We start from the raw sequence: 19,109 nt of genomic DNA, 5'->3' as shown, positions 1-19,109 counted from the left end.
TTGAGAAATTTATTATGAATAAAGAGCTTATAATTAGCTAATATGATTAGAAAACACATGACTTACGTGGAGAGTTATCTTTCTTTTCTAGTTTGTGAATGACTTGCGATTTGTGATGGATACACCAAAAAGATCTGGTGTTTTAGACTTCTGCCATTCACCCGGCATTTAAATCTCTCTTTGCTTATGCTGTTAACCAGTATGCCATAGGATAGGACAAATTCAGTAAACAGGAAAACTTGTCCATATTTGCATAGACATTTGTAGGTTTGTTTTTTTTTTCCTTTTTAGAACTTCGCCATTGGCTTAAGAATGTAGTTCCCAAAACAATTTTTTCTTGCAAAGTACTTTCCTTACACCTCTGGGCTACAGGGTGGGCCAAATTAAACACATATGTATTTTCATTTAATGTATGTGTAGTTTGGTTTATCATCTTAAGATGGTGGTGCTGTCCCCGGTGCTACTTCATCTGTGTATACAAAGACCAATGCATGGTCTGTATTGCTACCAAAACATTTACTGTATATATGTGTATAACATGTATTATGTATATATGTAATGGGTACCAGGCCAGGTATATATTTTTTATTTAGAAGTGTTTCACTTTTCCAAGTTTTCTTTATAGTGTTATGCTTATTTTCAATTTTTTTTCCTGATTCTTTCTGGTACTTAGAATTGTAGTGTCTTCATCATCAATTAAAGAAAACTGTCTAAATGAATTCATGGATGTAAATGTTAGTGGTCCTTAATGTCTTTGATTGCTGGACGTGAAACAAACTGCCAATTAAATGTTGCTGGGCTGGGACATTTGATTGGGTAAGAGCAGTGTATGCTATTTAACATACTTTTCTAAATGATTTTGGAGCAGATACATGGGCCTCACCCTACCACTCTTCAGTTGGCTTTCGATTGGCCAAGTGTATAAAGAAAAAACCTCAGTCAAGATTTTAAGCTGCTTTTGATCGTGTGCTGGCAAAGGGAGGGGGGAGAGGGGAGTAAAAAATCCATCCTCGCGGTGGAAAGGTTTCTGTTCCCTTGATACGCATACTTGAACCTTTAGTGTGCACATAGATCTCTTAAAGAGTTTGTTCGGCCGGGTGCAGTGGCTCACGCCTGTAATCCCAGAACTTTGGGAGACCAAGGCGGGTGGATCATGAGGTCAGGAGTTCAAGACCAGCCTAGCCAAGATGGTGAAACCCTGTCTCTACTAAAAATACAAAAAAATTACTTGGGCATGGTGGCAGGCTCCTATAATCGCAGGTACTTGGGATGGTGAGGCAGAGAATTGCTTGAACCTGGGAGGCAGAGGTTACAGTGAGCCGAGATCACACCACTGCACTCCAGCCTGGGTGAAAGAGCGAGACTCCATCTCGGAAACAACAACAACAACAACAACAACAACAAAAGAAACACAAAAATAACCAATGCAGATCGCCATCTCAGGTCCTGGGGCCAGGCCTGAGATCCTGCACTTCTACCCAGCTCCCAGAAGAGACCAGTCCTGCTAGTTCTGATGACACTGAGTACTGAGGCAAAGCAGCTGGTGTTTCTCAGGCCTGGCTGCATATTAGCATGATCTGAGTGGCTTTAGAAAACACATCCATGACCAGTCCAACTCAGGAGATGCATACTGACTGAATTGGTCGGAGGTGGGGCCTGGACATCCATTATCACTGTTGTTGCTGCTGCTGTTTTTCATGCTTCCCAGCAGATTCTAGCAAGTGGTCAGTGCTAAGAACCAGTGCTGGAAAGAGTTACCCAAACTTGTCAGATTACAATAGAGCAGCTATTAGAGATCCTGATTCCCTGGAGTGGTCTAGGCATGTGTACTTTTAAGCAGGTGACTTCCGCTTGGAAAGTTTGGGAAATCCTGATTTCTGTACAACTGGAGCTTTGTGGGTCCTTTCACTACTAGAAAGGATAATAACACCTAAAATTTTTGAAAATAATAAATCATGTTGCCAATATCGAAGCAGTCAAGCCCTCCCCTGCTTCTCTGAGCTATCTTGCTTAAACAACTTAAAATAGAAGATGATTGATGTGTCCTATGTTGTAGGGCAAACTCGCATTAATGGACACTTTAGTATTTAAGGCTGGGCATGGTGGTTCACACCTATAATCTCAGGAGGTTCACAGCTATAATCTGGGAGGCTGAGACAGGAGGATCACTTGAGGCTAGGAGTTCAGGACCAGCCTGCAGAAAAATGTGAGACCCTATCAGTAAAAACAATTAAAAAATTTAGCCAGATGTGGTGTGCACCTGCAGTCCCAGATACTTGGGAGGCTGAGGTGGAAAGGTTGCTTGAGCCTCTGAGGTTGAGGCTGCAGCAAACTATGATTACACCACCACACTCCAACCTGGGCCACAGAGCAAGACCCCATCTCAAAAAAATTTTAATTAAAAAAATGTAATAATATTACAAAAATTTTTATGAGCATGATGCTCCACTGAGAGTATAAAGATTGACTTTTCCACCCTTATTTGGTGCACCAGGCTAGAGGGATTTTCCTTCTGTCTGCCAGTGTAAGTGATATTTTTATTGTGAGGAAGCAGCACACAACACGATCTAGTAAATACTTAGAAGTCATTATTTGATCTTCACTTTATATTATCTTCCTCTATTTATACTTAAACACTGATTTTTCCCTCCCAGTGATATTGCAAAGCAAACATCACTCTAATCCCTATTGAAATTATATGTAAACATCACTAATTAGTATTAATTTGAGGGAAGTCTAGCTGGAATGAATTAATAGTGCAATTTATAGCATAATTGTCTTATTACCTTTATATACATACAGAAACAAAATAGCAAGTAAAACGTCAGTGAAAGGCCTTCGAGAATTAATGGTCAAGGAAAATTTGTAATTACTTCACTGATTCTATTATAAACAATGGCAACATTCATTCTGCATTCATTGTAGGCTAGCCACTAGAATTTATATCAATTACTTTATTTTCCCAGCAACCCAGAGGTAGATAAGGAGTAAGTCTGTGGTCACAGGATGCTAAGGGGAGGAACTGCTTTCCACACTGAGGACTTCTTTTTTTGTTTTTTTTTCTAGACGTAGTCTCACTCTGTCGCCCAGGCTGGAGTGCAGTGATGGGATCTCAGCTTACTGCAACCTCTGCCTCCTGGGTTCAAGAGATTCTCCTGCCTCGGTCTCCCAAGTAGCTGGGATTATAGGTGCATGCCAACATGCCAGCTAATTTTCATATTTTTAATAGAGACAGGGTTTCACCGTGTTGGCCAGGCTGGTTTTCAACTCCTGACCTTAAGTAGTCCACTCAAGGACAGGACCCCAGCCTCCCAAAGTGCTGGGATTACAGGTGTGAGCCACTGTGCTTGGCCTGACGACTTCTTGATGGTTTATATTCTCACTGCAAATCTCTGGTTTCCAAGTACTTAAAAAATAATTTTCCATTAATTAAAAACATTGTTACTCCAGCTGCCTGTGTAGCAAATTCGCTGAGCAAACATCATCTCACATGAGCCTGAAAGTAAAGCTCTGTCCAACTGATAACTTTCACCCTACAAGGTAACAGGGGCTTATTCTATTTATTTCCATTCTTTGTCTTGGTGTCTAGCTTAGATCATTTGTGTCAAAAGTCATTTTCTGGTTCCCTATTGATTTTCCCAATAAGTGCACCTCTTTTCAGCAACAGGATTGAAATATCTGGCTTTATTTTAGGAACACACGGGACTGTAGGTTAAATGTGAAAGCCACATGAAATCCTAACAGCTGTGGTTTTAGACATTAGGTTTTATGTATTACCTCCCGTAAACCCTTTTAAATGAGAACTTCTACTATTATCTGTTAGGGATATCAGTGATTAGAAAAATGGCCAAGATTGGCAATGGGAAAAATGGGAGGCAGATGCTTGAGTATCATGTGAATTGGAGAATGAGTCCTCACCTGAAGTGAATGAGTGATTGAAGCTCTTCTCTGATATACACGAAGTGTTTTTCAGAGCTTCAGCTGCACACCACCTGCATCAGAGTTTCAACAGGGCATAAAACAATACCTTTAACAAGGGCTACAGGAAACTATATCAATAAATGGTTCCCCAAACACACACACACACACACACACACACACACACACACACCCTTCTCCCTTCTCTCTGGGGTCGTTCTACACCTGACCTTGGAGAAACACATTATTGGAGTTCATTAGGCAATAGCCTATCTGCTTCCATTTCTATGTTAGTTGCCTCAAATCTCAAGGACTAAAGTCCCATAATTGTAAATGTGAGAGAAGAAATGATACAGCTGGAGTTCCTCATTGCTCTTGAAAAGCAAACAACCCATAAAGAAAAAATTAGCAAAATTTGTCTAAACTTATGTAGGAAGTAGCATGAAAATAAGGGTATTAGGCAAATTTTTATATATACAGGATCATACAGAATTTTCCTAATACTATAAAATAAGCATATATATATGCATATATATATGTAAATAGAAGGCTCTGTTCCAAAATATTAAGAAGTGGTATGTCTGATGGCATTGTGGATAATTTTTCTTTTCTATTTTTCTGTAAATGTTTATAATAATCATATCTCTTTATCAGGAGAAAGAAAACAATTAAATATTATTTAAAAATACAAAGGCGGTTGGAAGAGAATCTTAGTGAATCCCCACATTGAATCTTGCTACTCCATAGTCTATAAATCAAAGATCAATTCCCTGTTAGGACCCTGAGGCCAAATCCAGCCTGCTGCCTGTTTTTGTAAATAAAGTTTTATTGAAACATAACTGCACTCATTCATTTACATATTGCCCGTGGCACTACGACAGCAGAACTGAGTGGTTGCAATAAAGGCTGAATGGCCTGAAAAGTAAAATATTCTTTGGCCCTTCACAGAAAATGTTTGCTGGCCCCTGCCATAGATGTTTGCAAGACAGAAGTGGGATCTGAGGCAAACTCCCTTGCCCTGGGCTTCTGAAATTCTCCTGGACCTGCTGAAAAAGCGATCCTGGAAGATGCTGGAGCTTTGTTGCTGCAATTACAAGTGCTGTTGGACAGAGTTCATGATCCCCTCTGACTCCTTATGCAATTCATTGTTGAAGTGCTAAAAGGACTTCTTAAAAGTGTTTATCTACAGACACCAGAGCATTTACAGCTGGGCAAGTGAATACAGTTGAGCTGAATTAGAGGAGAGCTAGGATGATACTTTTTTGTTGATGCCTCAATTTTTCTAGATAAAAAACAAAAGAGGTAGCAATCAGTTAGAGTGGTCCTTTTCAAATAGACATTGGGTTTCCTCAACGGTCCACAGGAAGTTCAGAGCCAATTGCAGCACCCAGAGTGACAGGACCTCATCCCATAGGAGGGACAATAAACAGGCAGGTCTTTTCCATTCTCTTTTTCTAACTTAGGGGATCAGCTGCAGTGCTGAGAATAGAGATGAGTTCTAGGAACATGAATTCTGTCCAGGAAGACAGTGCACGGTAACCTATCAGAGGAGGATAAAATATTTGGGGATTACCGGGTTAAAAAAAAAGAACCATTGTTCTAAACTGAGTCATAGATAAACTAGGAAGGCATTTCCTTGGCATTTTGATCATAAAATCCCAATATTCATTCATCACACCCTAAGGTCTAGAAGGGGACTTGTCCAAGGCCACCCAGTTGGAAAGTGGGATTCCAACTTAGTTTCATTAATAATCCGAACACATGGAAACTGAAAAAGAAATCCATGTCCTTTAAAATCCTGACATACCTTTACGTCACTTGGTTGACAAAAAACGCCATGGAGAATCTCTTGATTTTCAGTTTTGATGCTCCAGACACAAGTCGTGCCCCTCCCCAGGTCCCGCTCTTCAGTCCAACTTCCTTCTCCAGCGTTTCTGAAGGCTTCTGGTTGAGTCAGGATGGAAGCGCTCCTTGGCTGTCTCTTATTAACCTCTTAACACACACCTCTTAATTAAAAGTTTTTTCCTACCCTAATGGGTACACGCTGCTTCTCATTTGCTTTTCACAAAAAACGGAAGCCAAATACACACACACACACACACACACACACACACACTCCCTCACCCCACCCACCCACACAGCCAGCCACACACACAAACACATTCCACCCATACACACACACCAACAAACACAGCCCATTCATATACACGCACAATTCAAGGAGGAAATGTTAATGATTTGTCTAAAAGGGGCACTTTTGTGTGTGTGGTTTTTTTTTTGTTTTTTTTTTTTTTTTTACATCAGCAGGGTGTTTCTGGTTTAAATTCAAATGTTTCATTTAATTATACATCCTCCTCTCCTCCCTACCACACACGAACTATTCCAGTTAGGAGAGTCCCATCCCCCATATGTGAAAAAAAAAGATGTAGAGTCGTGAGTCTGGTTTACTTCATCTGTTGAAAAATAAAGTAAGTTTGGCTGAGCTAAACAAACTTCTTCCTGAATAGAGTAACCCTCCCATTTCTGTTTGCCGAAATGTTTGACAGATGGACATCGGACGGGGAGCATTTCTTTTAATGACCGTGTGAAAACTTCAGATCTTAGTTTTGTCTTGCCACTAACTAACTGTGACTTCAAGCAAAGCACTTCTCTGGCTCTCCAGCTCTTTGTTTATAAAATAGGAGGGATATCTGATCTTAACCTGGGGTTCAGAATTTTCTCAACGCTCTCAAATCGAATGCAGTGTTTTTTGTGGGTGTGGCTGTGTCCAGTTTTGCTTCCTGGGGAAAAGGGATTGTGACTTCCAGCAAATTCACCAAGGATGCCGTGATTGCAGAGAAATGGTGTGTAAAAGCATAACATTTCATGATTTTAAACTTTCGGCTACGCTGAGGGGTCAGCTGAGACAGCAAGTGAAGAAAGAAGTCATCCTCCTTAGGACAGCAGGCTGTGAGCCAGCATCCTTTCCAACTCCACAGTCAACAGCACCTTACAGGGACAGGCAGAGAGAGGCCACAGGCTCAAGCAGGAGACGTGTTAGTTTAGCCGTTTCTTTAGGTTGTTGATATTAGCTCCTCAGACATGTTAGAGAAAAAAGGCTGTGATTGGGTTTTGTACTTTGTAGTTGCAATAAAATTCTGTGTTTGAGTTTAAAAGAATCATGATTTTTGTGATTCCCTAGCAAATTTTATAGAATTAGGAACTGCCCTAGCACACCCTGTTCTTTCTCCCCTCATTGCTACACCTTGGCTGAGAGTGGGTACTCCCCCTTACCAAATGCTTTCATGGGACCCAGAGTCTTTCTGGAATGGAAAATACTTGTCCGATAAGCTTATTATTTTCCCCAGAGGTGTATGAAATTCATGTATTAGCTCCTAGGTATTTGCCTCAAAAAGAAAACCTACCCTGAGGTAAGAAAGAGGACACTTTAGCAAAAAGGGACTGATTGCTAATGGTGGCATTTTAGGTATCAGTGTGGGGACATATTTTAGGGGGAGAGTCGAGACACATCTAGCATGTTATAGACAGTGAGCCTTGCAAACTATGACGAGGAAGTGGTTCTTTTCCCTTCCATGTCATTAAAAACAAACAAACAACGACAACAACAGAACTGTACTTTGAGCCCAGTTCAGTGGCCACATCTGTAATCCCAACATTTTGGGACGCCAAAGTGGGAGGATTGCTTCAGCCCAGGAGTTCGAGACCAGCTTGGGTCACATAGTGAGACTCCACCTCTACAAAAAGTAAAAAAAGGTAGCCATGTGTGGTAGTGTGTGCCTGTGGTCCCAGCTACCTGGGAGGCTGAGGTGGGAGGATCACTTGAACCTGGGAGGTCAAAACTGCAGTGAGCTATGATTGCTCCAACCTGGGTGACAGAGTGAGACCCTTGTCTCAAAATTAAATAAATAAATAAATAAATAAATAAATAAATAAATAAATAAACTTTATTTACAAATGATACAGAACTTGCATGTTTGCTAAATGAAAATACCTCCTTTCTAAATTTTTGGAGTAATTTTAATTCCGGATAAATTCACCACGGACATACTTTTCCTCTCTTTTGTTTTTAGAGACCGGGGGTCCCTGCTTGACTGGTGCTCTCAAGTCCTGTCTGAGTTCAACACCCTTTTTCTCACATCTCTGAAGTCATCTTCTATAGACGACCCCCGATGCCACCAGTATATCAAGCTGGCTCTGACCTAGCCCAACATGAACCTTGCTTAATTATGTTGGCAGAAAAAGAACTGAAACAGGAAAAGAACTAAAGAATTTCCTTCTGGCTGACAAACAACTCCTTGTTGCTACTAATGGGAAATCTATTTTTACTCTTCCGTACCCCAGCGATGGAGTTGATCTTCATGACACAAAGAAACCCTCAGCCAAAAATTTTTAAAGTACAGGCTGGGTGTGGTGGCTCATGCCTGTAATCCCAGCACTTTGGGAGGCCGAGGTGGGTGTATCACTTGAGATCAGGACTTCGAGACCAGCCTGATCAACATGGTGAAACTCCATCTCTACTAAAAAAATACAAAATTAGCCAGGCATGGTGGGGGTTGCCTGTAATCCCAGCTACTTAGGAGGCTGAGGCAGGAGAATCGCTTGAACCCAGGCGATGGAGGTTGCAGTGAGCTGAGATCGCGCCATTGCACTCCAGCCTGGGTGACAGAGTGAGACTCTGTCTCTGGGAAAAAAAAAAAAAGTACATTACTCGTCGGAGATTATGAGCTCAAAATATCTTCTCTAGGAACCCACACTATAGCATGTCAGGTAAGAAGCCTGCGCACCGTGTGCTTGTTCCATAAAAACGTTGAACCCCCAATGAAGCCATAATCAAACATTAAAGATTTTCACCAGTGATGACCATGCCATTGAAATCTGCCATTTAATTTTTTTTATCAGTTATGGAGAGATGAGTTTATATTTTCAAAATGGGCTTTGGCATTGAAATGAGGCAGCCCTAGGCCAACCTGGAAATTCCACTAACTCACGAAGAAGCCATGGGAAAATTGCTTAACTTCTCCATGCCATAGTTTTACCATCTGCAACGTGGGGGTGATGATACTTTGCAGAGGTCTGGGAAGTTATTAAAGGCACCCCGCCGTAGGCAAAGCATTTTGAAAATGCTTCATCCATAGCTGGCCCTGAGTACTTTGTAGACATTACGTAATAATTTTAATTCTCAACAGCTTTACAACTATTGGACAAAATCTCTTCCTTCATTCCAGTTTGCTCTGCCTTTTTGTAACTGTGAAGTTTAAAAGGCCTTAGACAGGAGGAGAAATTCCTTGTTTGTAGTCCTTATCCTATCTTTGTGGTTAAAAAAAAAAAAAAAATGTTCAGGGAAAGTGCAGGATGAAGCCAAGATGGGATTTTTGTGATCATGGCACTACTTCTCAGAACTGCACTCATACAGTTTCTGAGCACCAGACTGGCCCTGATGAGGAAACGGAAGTCAGGAATAAGGAGCAAGCCAGCTAGTTCTGGCTTTAATTCTAACTACTGTACTGCTTCCTCCAGACAGGAGTTGCGACCGGAAACTCCCATCAATCCAGGCTCGCTAACCTTTCAGGTGCATTCGTGTATGGTTCCAGACTCTCTCACTCTCACACTTCTTGCTCATTTCAGTGCTACTGTTCTGTTCTGAAGCAGAAGCGTTCTTTTGGAGATGCTGGTCCATTAGAAAACACCTCATACACCATTTTGCCACTGGGGTTGGCCAGGTTTGAGTTCAGTTCTTTTTATATTTCGGATCAAAATGTAAGAAGAAAAATATTTAAGAAGAGCCTGTTGTTTCTCTTTCATTTGTGCGTTGGATTCCCCTCACGACAGTGCCTTTAAAAAAGGGAGATCGGCAGGGGAGGATGTCCTGAGAAACCCTGCCAATCCTGGCTCTGTTACCCAGATGAAGGGAGTGCCCTGAGCGTGAGAAAGGAGCCGAGAGCCTTGAGCAGGGCTGCACTGAGCAGGCCTTGCCCTCTGCCTCTTCCTCCTATCTTGTTTCTTACCTTCCCCTAACGTCTTTCATTTCTGTCTCCCTCCATTTTTAGGCGGGGCCAACCTTTCACAGCAGTATTTTTAGTTCTCGTATGGGAACATCAACTTGTTTCTCTCCTTGCTGCTTTTTCCCTTTACCGAGGATGCGTGAGATTTTCCTGCTTGTGTGTTCAAGGGCGTTGGGAACATTGTGTGCTTATATTTAACCCCTTACATTTCCCCGAGGTGCTTTGTTCATTGCACATGAACTTTTAATTCTTTCCAGGCTGTGTGTTTTGTCCAGACTGCAGCTTTCTGGGGCTTGGCCTGCCTCCGTGTTTTGTGGAAGCTTATTGCTTCACAGTGAGACCATCTGACAGTTGTTATCTGCGACCTGAGAGACAGAACTGCCAGCGATGAGTGCCAGAGGCCGTGATGAGTTGTTTCCCTGCAAGACCTCCCAGTTCCCCAGCCCCCCACCGCCATCTGGGACCACCCGAGGAACGAGACCAGTGTGACACCAAATGTTCACGGGAGGATGGAAAATGTCCCCACCCACCAAGGCCAGCCTCAGTCTGGACTTGAGTCCCTGACAGTGGAGAGAACCATCAGATTCATCTGCGTGGATGTCTGTGTGCTGTGATATTCCCTACCTCCCTCCTTCCTTGCTCCCTCCAGCTCTCCTCCCTTCTCTGTCTTCTTTTCAGACTTCCTTCCCTCTCTCCACCTCTACCTCTTGCAAAAATCTGTAGGCTGGCTGCTGGGTAGCATCTCTCCAGGAGGTAGGTATGATTCTGAGGATGACCCAGTGAACCATGCTTCAAGGAGATTTCCAGTCACACTGGGGATAAAATCCATGCTCTTTATCAGGGCCAACTGGGTCCTGCAGGGTCTGGCCCTGCCTATCTCTCTGAATCCCACACAGCACGTTTTCCTTTGCTTACTCTGCTGTCTGCTCATTACCCACTCAGAGGCTTCCCATTTGCTGTGCTGCCCCCACCTCTGGGATGCTCTGGCTTTAGAATTTCTCATAGGTAGGTGCTTCCCTTTTATCCTTGTCTCAGCCCAAATGCTCCCTTCCTAGGGGCCTTCCCTTATCTCCCCCAGTCTCTCTCACTTTCTGTTGCATATCGTGTTTTCTTTTCTTCACAGGACATCTTTATCTGAAATTATCTCTGCATTTATTTGTCTGTCTATTTGCTGCCTTTACCCCTAAAACTCTGTCTTTTTTTTCCATGTAGTCAACCAGTGCCTGACACATAGTTTGTCCTCAATAAATACCTATTGAATGAATGGATAAACAAATACATTAGGAGGGGGCATAAGAAATAACAAGAATAATATCACTAGTAATGATAGAAATAAAAATGATTGAGTTTTTTCTTTTTCTGGTTTGCCAAGCACTGTCCTCAAAACAATTATGAGAGACAGGATAATTTTACATTTTGCCAAAACAAAAAATGGAGGCTCCCAAGAGTTGGTATTTTCCTAAGGCCACCCACTTAGTGAGGGATGGAGTTGGGATCTGTCCTCAGACAGGTCTGACTCTAACGCCAGCAGACTTTCTTCCCTCTTGACCATGACACGTACCACACGTAAACAACTATAATATAAGACAGAAAGAGATAAGTCTCATGGGAGGTACAGATAAAATATCATGGGAATTCAAAGGAGGAAGAAATGGTCTCTGGACAAGGGTTCATGACAAGGTGATTTTCTTTTTCTGAACTATGGTGAGGGGATCTGGACTGTTGGAGGGAGAATGTGAAATCCCAATGCATGTTGATAGAAAAGGCCAGAAGGCTCTCATGTTGTATGTGTCTGTGCATTATAGTAGAGGATGGTACAGTAGAAAGAAAGACAAAGTGAATTTAAATTCTATTCAGAAGTAGTAGTTGTAGTAGGAAGTATTTTCTTATTGTGTACAGTCCTAACTTGGATTCTTATTTAAAGACAAAAGTGCACATCTGTATCTGTTAGAGTAAGAGCTTCATATACACATCTACAATCTCACATTTCTGTTCAAGCAACCTTATTATTAATATACAAAAATGCATTTTCCCATTGAGTCACATTTTAATTTCAGATATAGTCTAAATGTTCCTAAGCCTGTCTAGCCTGGGGGCTCCCATTGACCACTTAAATCCAAGTTTTAGTGATTCAATGTCCCTACCTACGCAAATCAATCAGACTTATACCCCCCTTTCTTTTCTTTTCTTTTCCTTTTTTTTGGACACAGAGTTTCTCTTTGTCACCCAGGCTGGAGTGCAGTGGGGCAATCTCCTAAGATTTCTTGAGGTCAGGTGTTCAAGACCAGCCTGGCCAACATGGTGAAACCCCGTCTCTACCAATAATACAAAAATTAACTGGGCGTGGAAATTATCTCCTTTCCTAAGATTTTTATCTTAGGAAAACAAGGAAGGTTTGCCACTGTAAACTTTTTCAATGTAATTTGTTACATTAATAGACTAAAGAAGAAAAATCAAGTGTTTGTCTCAAGAGATGCAAATGAAACTTCCCGTATGTGTTAATACCCATTTACTATGTGATATGGTTTGGCTCTGTGTCCCCACCAAAATCTCATGGAGAATTGTAATCCCCACATGTTGGGGGAGAGACCTGGTGGGAGGGGATTAGATCATGGGGACAGTTTCCTCCATGCTATTCTTATAATAGTGAGGAAGCTCTCACAAAGTCTTGGTGGTTTAAAAGTGGCAGATTCCCCCGTGCACTCTGTCTCCTGCCGCCTTGTGAAGAAGGAGCCTCCTTCCCTTTTACCTTCTGCCATGATTGTAAGTTTCTTGTGTCTTCCTAGCCATGTGGAACTGTGAGTCAATTAAACCTCTTTTGTTTATAAATTACCCAGTCTCAGGTATTCTTTATAGCAGTGTGAAAATAGACTGAAACGCTCTGAAAAGAGTAGTAGTCCTACAGGTTTAGAGTTTCTTTAAATTGAAATTCTCACCAATGCCTTAAGGACCAAAACACAAAACAAAATCAAGGTGTATACACTGGAAAAAAAGAGATAAAATTGTTATTGTTTGTTGATGGCATGATCACAAATCTGAAAAAATTAAAAATTGGAAAAATTTTTAGAACAAATAAGAGAGTTAAATAAGACTGCTGGATGCAAAATCATTCTCTAAAAAATCAATAGCATTTCACAACAATATCCAACTAGAAAATGTAATTAAAAAAACACCCCATTCACAATGAGAACAAAAGTATAAAGTTTCTAGGAGCTAGCTTAACCAAGAATTCACAAGATCTTTATGGAGAAAATATTAATACAAGACATGAAAATATTAAGAAAAGTGGAGAAATACCTATGCTCTTGGTTGTGACAAATTTCCCTACAATTTCATGGCAAACCTAATCAAGAGTACATTTTTATTTTTATTTTATTTTATTCTATTATATTTTATTTTATTTTTTTGAGATAGGGTCTCACTCTGTCACCCAGGCTGGAGTGTAGTGGCGTGATCTTGGCTCACTGCACTCTCCACCTCCTGGATTCAAGTGATTCTTCTGCCTCAGCCTCCCAAGTAGCTGGGACTACAAGCACGCACAACCATGCCCAGCTAAGTTTTGTATTTTTAGTAGAGACGGAGATTCACCATGTTGGCCAGGCTGGTCTTGAACTCCTGATGTCAAGTAATCTGCCTGCTTTGACCTCCCAAAGTGCTGGGATTACAGGCATACACCACTACGCCTCGCCATACATTTATAGTTTTAAAGGGAAGCTTAATAAACTTATCCTTAAATGTACAAAGAGGAATAAAAGTCTATATATTATTAAGTCAGTTTAAGAAAGGGGACTAGAAGTAAGACTTGTCCTATAAAGTACTATGACATACTACACAGACAGTAATAAAAAAGAAATATTTATACCAATTATACCAATAGAACAATGACACGAATAAAGAACTCAAGGCTGAAGCCTTGAATGTACGGTCCTTAATAAATTATACTTAAAGTTAAAGCTCCTGTATTAGTCAGAGTCCTCTAGAGAAACAGAACAGACAGAATGTGTGTTTATATAGAAAGAGATTTATTTTAAGGAACTGGCTCATGAGATTATGAAGGTTGGTAAATCTAAAATCTGCAGGATGGGACTGCAGGCTGAGGACTCACAGAAGAGTCACCAATATTGCAGCTCACGTCCAAAGTTCATCTGTTGCAGAATTCTCTCTTGCTTATGGGAGGTGGTCCTTTTGCTCTGTGCAGACCTTCAGCTGATTGGATAAGGCCTACCTACATTATGAAGGGCAACCTGCTTTAATCAAGGCCACCAATTTAAATGTTAATCTAATTCAAAACACCGCCACAGAAGTATCCAGAATAATGTTTGATCACATATTTGGAATCAATGGCCCAGCCAAGTTGACATGTAAATTTAACCTAATATTATAACTACATATGCAGTTAAGGTGGTAGTAAGAAAACTTGGAGAAAAATACAACTGGATCCTTCCCTGATATCTCAAATAAAGGGGGATTCTAAATAGGTTTAATTAGAAAATTAAATTTAAGAAAAAACTCTTAAGTTAATAGAAAAATTACAGAAAAATACCTTTGTTACCTAGAACAGGGAAAGATTTTTAAAATAAAACTTCAAAAACAAGATCATAAACTAAAAAAAAAAAAAAAAAAAACCTGAGAAATTTGATTAAATCAAAATTAAGGATTCCTGTTCAGCAAATATCATTATGACTAAAGTGGATAGAATAATGACAGAATGAGAGAATATCTTTGCAATGTCTACAGCTAAAGATTAATACCTGGATTAATCAAGAAACCCTTGAAAATAAAAAAAAATACAACAAGTTCATTAGAAAAGCGGGCAAAGGATATGAAAAGATATAATACCTATGAGGATGCCCCCAAAACTAACCAGTAGCTGAAGAAAATTCACAATTAAATAACGGTGGTACATCAGTGTGCCCCTACTGGACTGACAATAATTAGAAAACTAAATAATCAGTGGACTTGGGGGAATAAAAATCCTTACGTACTGCTGGTGGGAGTGTAGATCGGTCAGATCTTCTGGAGAACAAGTTGGCACTACTTGTTCAGATTAAATAGACACATAGGCTATAATCTAGCAATTCTACCAAATGAATTCTCACATATGTTCCTTAGGAGCCATGGACAGGGGTCAGATTAAATACACACAGGCTATGATCCAGCAGTTCCACCGGATGAAGCCTCACATGGGTTCCTAAGGAGGCATGCGCAGTGGTATTAACTGCATAGCCACTTGTGGCAAGAAGGTCACCCATCACAGGAAGAATAGTGATGTCACATCAAGTGGATCCACTCCTTGGAGTTGACTGCACCAATCAGAAGCTATGGATTAGATATTCACAAAGTGACATGGATGCATCTTAAACCATAGTGCTTGAGGGAAAAGGTAACAAATAGAATGAGATTTATAACAGCGTCATTTGTGTAAATAAAAGAATGCATGCACTTTGCGGGTTACAGAGATTTTTTAAAAAATATACATTACACATATTAGAATGGTTGCCTATATAAGAGAGAAAGAGAATGAAAGGGAAAAGAGGGTGAGAAAAATACGTGTTTTTAAAAGTAAAAACATGGGCCTTGTGAAATGAATAGTAATACTGTGTCATGAGTTAAGGGGCATGTATGACAAACCCAACCTTCTGTACCCGAGGCTTAAAAAACAAAACTAAACTAAAATGAAAACAGGCCCAATTCTATAAACAAAATACAAGTTTGTGAAAATGAAACCTTGGAAAGCCCCTGGCCCTGGATTCATAAAGTTCTCCCAAACCCTCACAGAGCAGATAACTCCAGTGTCACTCAGGTTGTGTTACGGCAGAATAAGGGAACGCTCCTAAATGCTTTTTTATGAGGCCAGGATGATACTGGCCTCAAAACTTGACAGAGCAGAAAGAGAGTGCCATAAACAATATTACATGGCTATCAGTACAAAAATCCTATATAAAATACTGGCAAATAGGCTCCAGTAACACATAAAAGAATAATTCGCCATGATCAAGTGGGGTTTATTTTAGAAACATAAGCATAATTTAAAATCCAGAAGTTTAACATAATTTAGCAACCCAGTGGCTGAAACCATGAAGGTCATTTGTCTCAACATATGCAGAAAATATTTTTGATAATATTCAACATACATTTTTTAAATGAAAAAGATCCTTTAGTAAAAGAGAAATAGGAGCTTACCTCAACACACACACACACACACACACACACACACACACCATACACATCCCATACACACATCACCAAACCCACACCCCCACATACACACCATGCACACACCACACAACACACACACACACACCACATACACACACCACACACGTGCACACACACCATATACACACATCACACACATACCACACACACCACCACATACACACTCCCATAACCCACCCTCCCACACCCATACACACCACACCCACACACACATAGCACCACACACAAGCCACCCCTCACACCCACACACCACCACACACACATCCCACATACACACAATGCACCAACACAGACACCACACATACCACCACACACACACGACACACACACCACCACACACACCCACAACCCACTTGCCCTACAACCACACACACCACACTCACACCACCACATACCACACACACATCACATACACACACCACACACCACACATCCCACATATATGTACCACACACCCCACATATATGTACCACACACCACCACACACACACCATGCACACACATAACCCACTCCTTCCTACCCACACACACCACACATACCACCACACACAACACACACACAGCTCACATACACACACCACACATCACCACACACCACCGCACACACGCCATACACACATATAACCCACTCCTTCCATACCCACACACCAGACACACCACCACACACAACACACACACACTCCACATACACACACCACACACCACCACACACCACCACACACACAGCTCACATACACACACCACACATCACCACACACCACTGCACACACGCCATACACACACATAACCCACTCCTCTCACACCCACACACACCACACACACCACCACACACCACACACACAGAGCTCACATACACACACCACACATCACCACACACCACCGCACACATGCCATACACACACATAACCCACTCCTCTCATACCCACACACACCACACACACCACCACACACCACACACACACACCTCACATACACACACCACACACCACACACACACACTCCACCACATAAACACACACACCACATACACCCCACCCCACACACACACACACACACACACACACACACACACAATCACACGTCCATACCACACATGCCATCATTATGCCTAGTGGAAAAACACTGGAAGAATTCCAGTAAAGATGAAAAGATATCATTAAATATTATGTATAAGATTATAACATACATAACAACTATATTACAAGAATCAATAGCCTTTTTATAGATATTCGAAACCAGTATGAAAGTATAATGATAGAAAAGATACCATTTAAAATAGCTTCTAAAAAGATAAACTATCTATGTGTAAATTTAACAAGTAATATGCAAGCCAAATGTGAGAAAAACTTATAAATTCTGAGGAAGAAAACATAAGACTGAAATATATAAAAAGACATGCCACAATTTGGGTCTGGAAGGTACAACCTCATAACCGTGTCAATCCTCCTTAAATTAACCTGTGCATTTAACATTGTCCCAGTGAAAATACCAATTGTTTTGTTTTCCTATGTAGGAATATTTTTTTTCTAACATTTACATGGAAAATTATGCAAGTAAAAATAGCCAGAGAATTTCTGTCAGGAATGAATAATGGGGGAAGGGCTAACTATAAAAATCTAAAATACACTTATGTAAATTTTGTTTACGAATGAAGGGGCATTTCAAATCCATGGGGAATATATGGTTTACTCTATAAATGATTTTTCACCTATCAGATTAGCAAAAATTTCAAAAGTTAAAAACACAGTGGGTTGGCAACCCTTCCCTGCTGAAGAAAGTGTAAATTGGTACTGTATGAAAAGCAGTTTGGCATTAGGTATCAAAATTACAAACCCACATACCTTTGATTCCACAATCCTGTCTCATGAATTTTATGCAGTAAATGCATTAGCCAATGGGAGTACACACACGATTCTTCACTGCAGCATTGCATGTAATAAAGAAAGACTGGAAACCAGTCTAGTCATCAGTGGGACTAGTTACATAAATGATGATACGTACATACAATGAAATGTTACATACACACAATGAAATGTTATATCCCTATAAGGATAAGAATGAGGAAAATCTTTATTGATGTGGAAAGATCTCCAAGGTGCATCATTTGAAAAAAGCAGGGTGCAGAAGACAGTGCGTTGTATATCATCAGTGTGTAGAAAAGGAGACAAAAGAGATCCGTTGTGTTGCCTTGCACATATAAATTTACAAACAGTGTCCAGAAGGATAGTAAGAAAGTGAAATCACAGCTACTGGTGCGTACATGTTTTAGGAGTCACCGAGAGATTTGGAACTGGGGTGAATGAAGGTTTTTTACGGTATACCCTTTTGTACACTTTCTTGTTTGAGTCACATTGATGTATCAACTGTTCAAAAAATCAAATAGATAACTTAAAAAGGAAGTTAAAAATTCTGTGCTAATATGATTATATGTATTCTCACTCTTTAAGTGACAATCTTTAAAATGTTCTTTTCTGGTACAGTGTTGCATTCAATTGAAAATAAATGAATGGTCACCATCATTTTGAAATTGTAACCATAGGACCTTTTGTCTGGAGTTGATTTTAATGATCATCTGATGAAATCCCAAGTAAGTGGTTTGTCTTGCCTATTGTCAGAGTCGGGCTAGAATTCAGGTGTCTTGCTTTTTCCTACTGATTCACTGAATTTATAGCGTTCGTTTTCTGCATTTTGGCTCCCTCATTTTTACTAAGGTGGTTCTTCCTCAGTGTTCATGGTGTAATAACTACTCCATCTGTCTCCCAAGCTTTTTCCCTGTGTGTAAAATTAGATCTCCAAATTTCATGACAAAAGGCTGGAATGACAATCCAATTTACCTGCATACAGAAACGTTTTGCTTGGGGTCTTATCCTGAAATTATGTATCATATAATAACTCCAAGGAATTGGAATTTAACTGCTGAAGCCAAGAATTTTTGGCAATTTGGAAGCCCTGTGCAAGCATTCTGTTGTT

The sequence above is a fragment of the Theropithecus gelada genome, chromosome 12 (assembly GCF_003255815.1).
Source record: "Theropithecus gelada isolate Dixy chromosome 12, Tgel_1.0, whole genome shotgun sequence".
Classification (NCBI taxonomy): domain Eukaryota; kingdom Metazoa; phylum Chordata; class Mammalia; order Primates; family Cercopithecidae; genus Theropithecus; species Theropithecus gelada.
The sequence above is the reverse complement of the archived record's forward strand: the minus strand, read 5'-3'. Positions refer to the sequence as shown.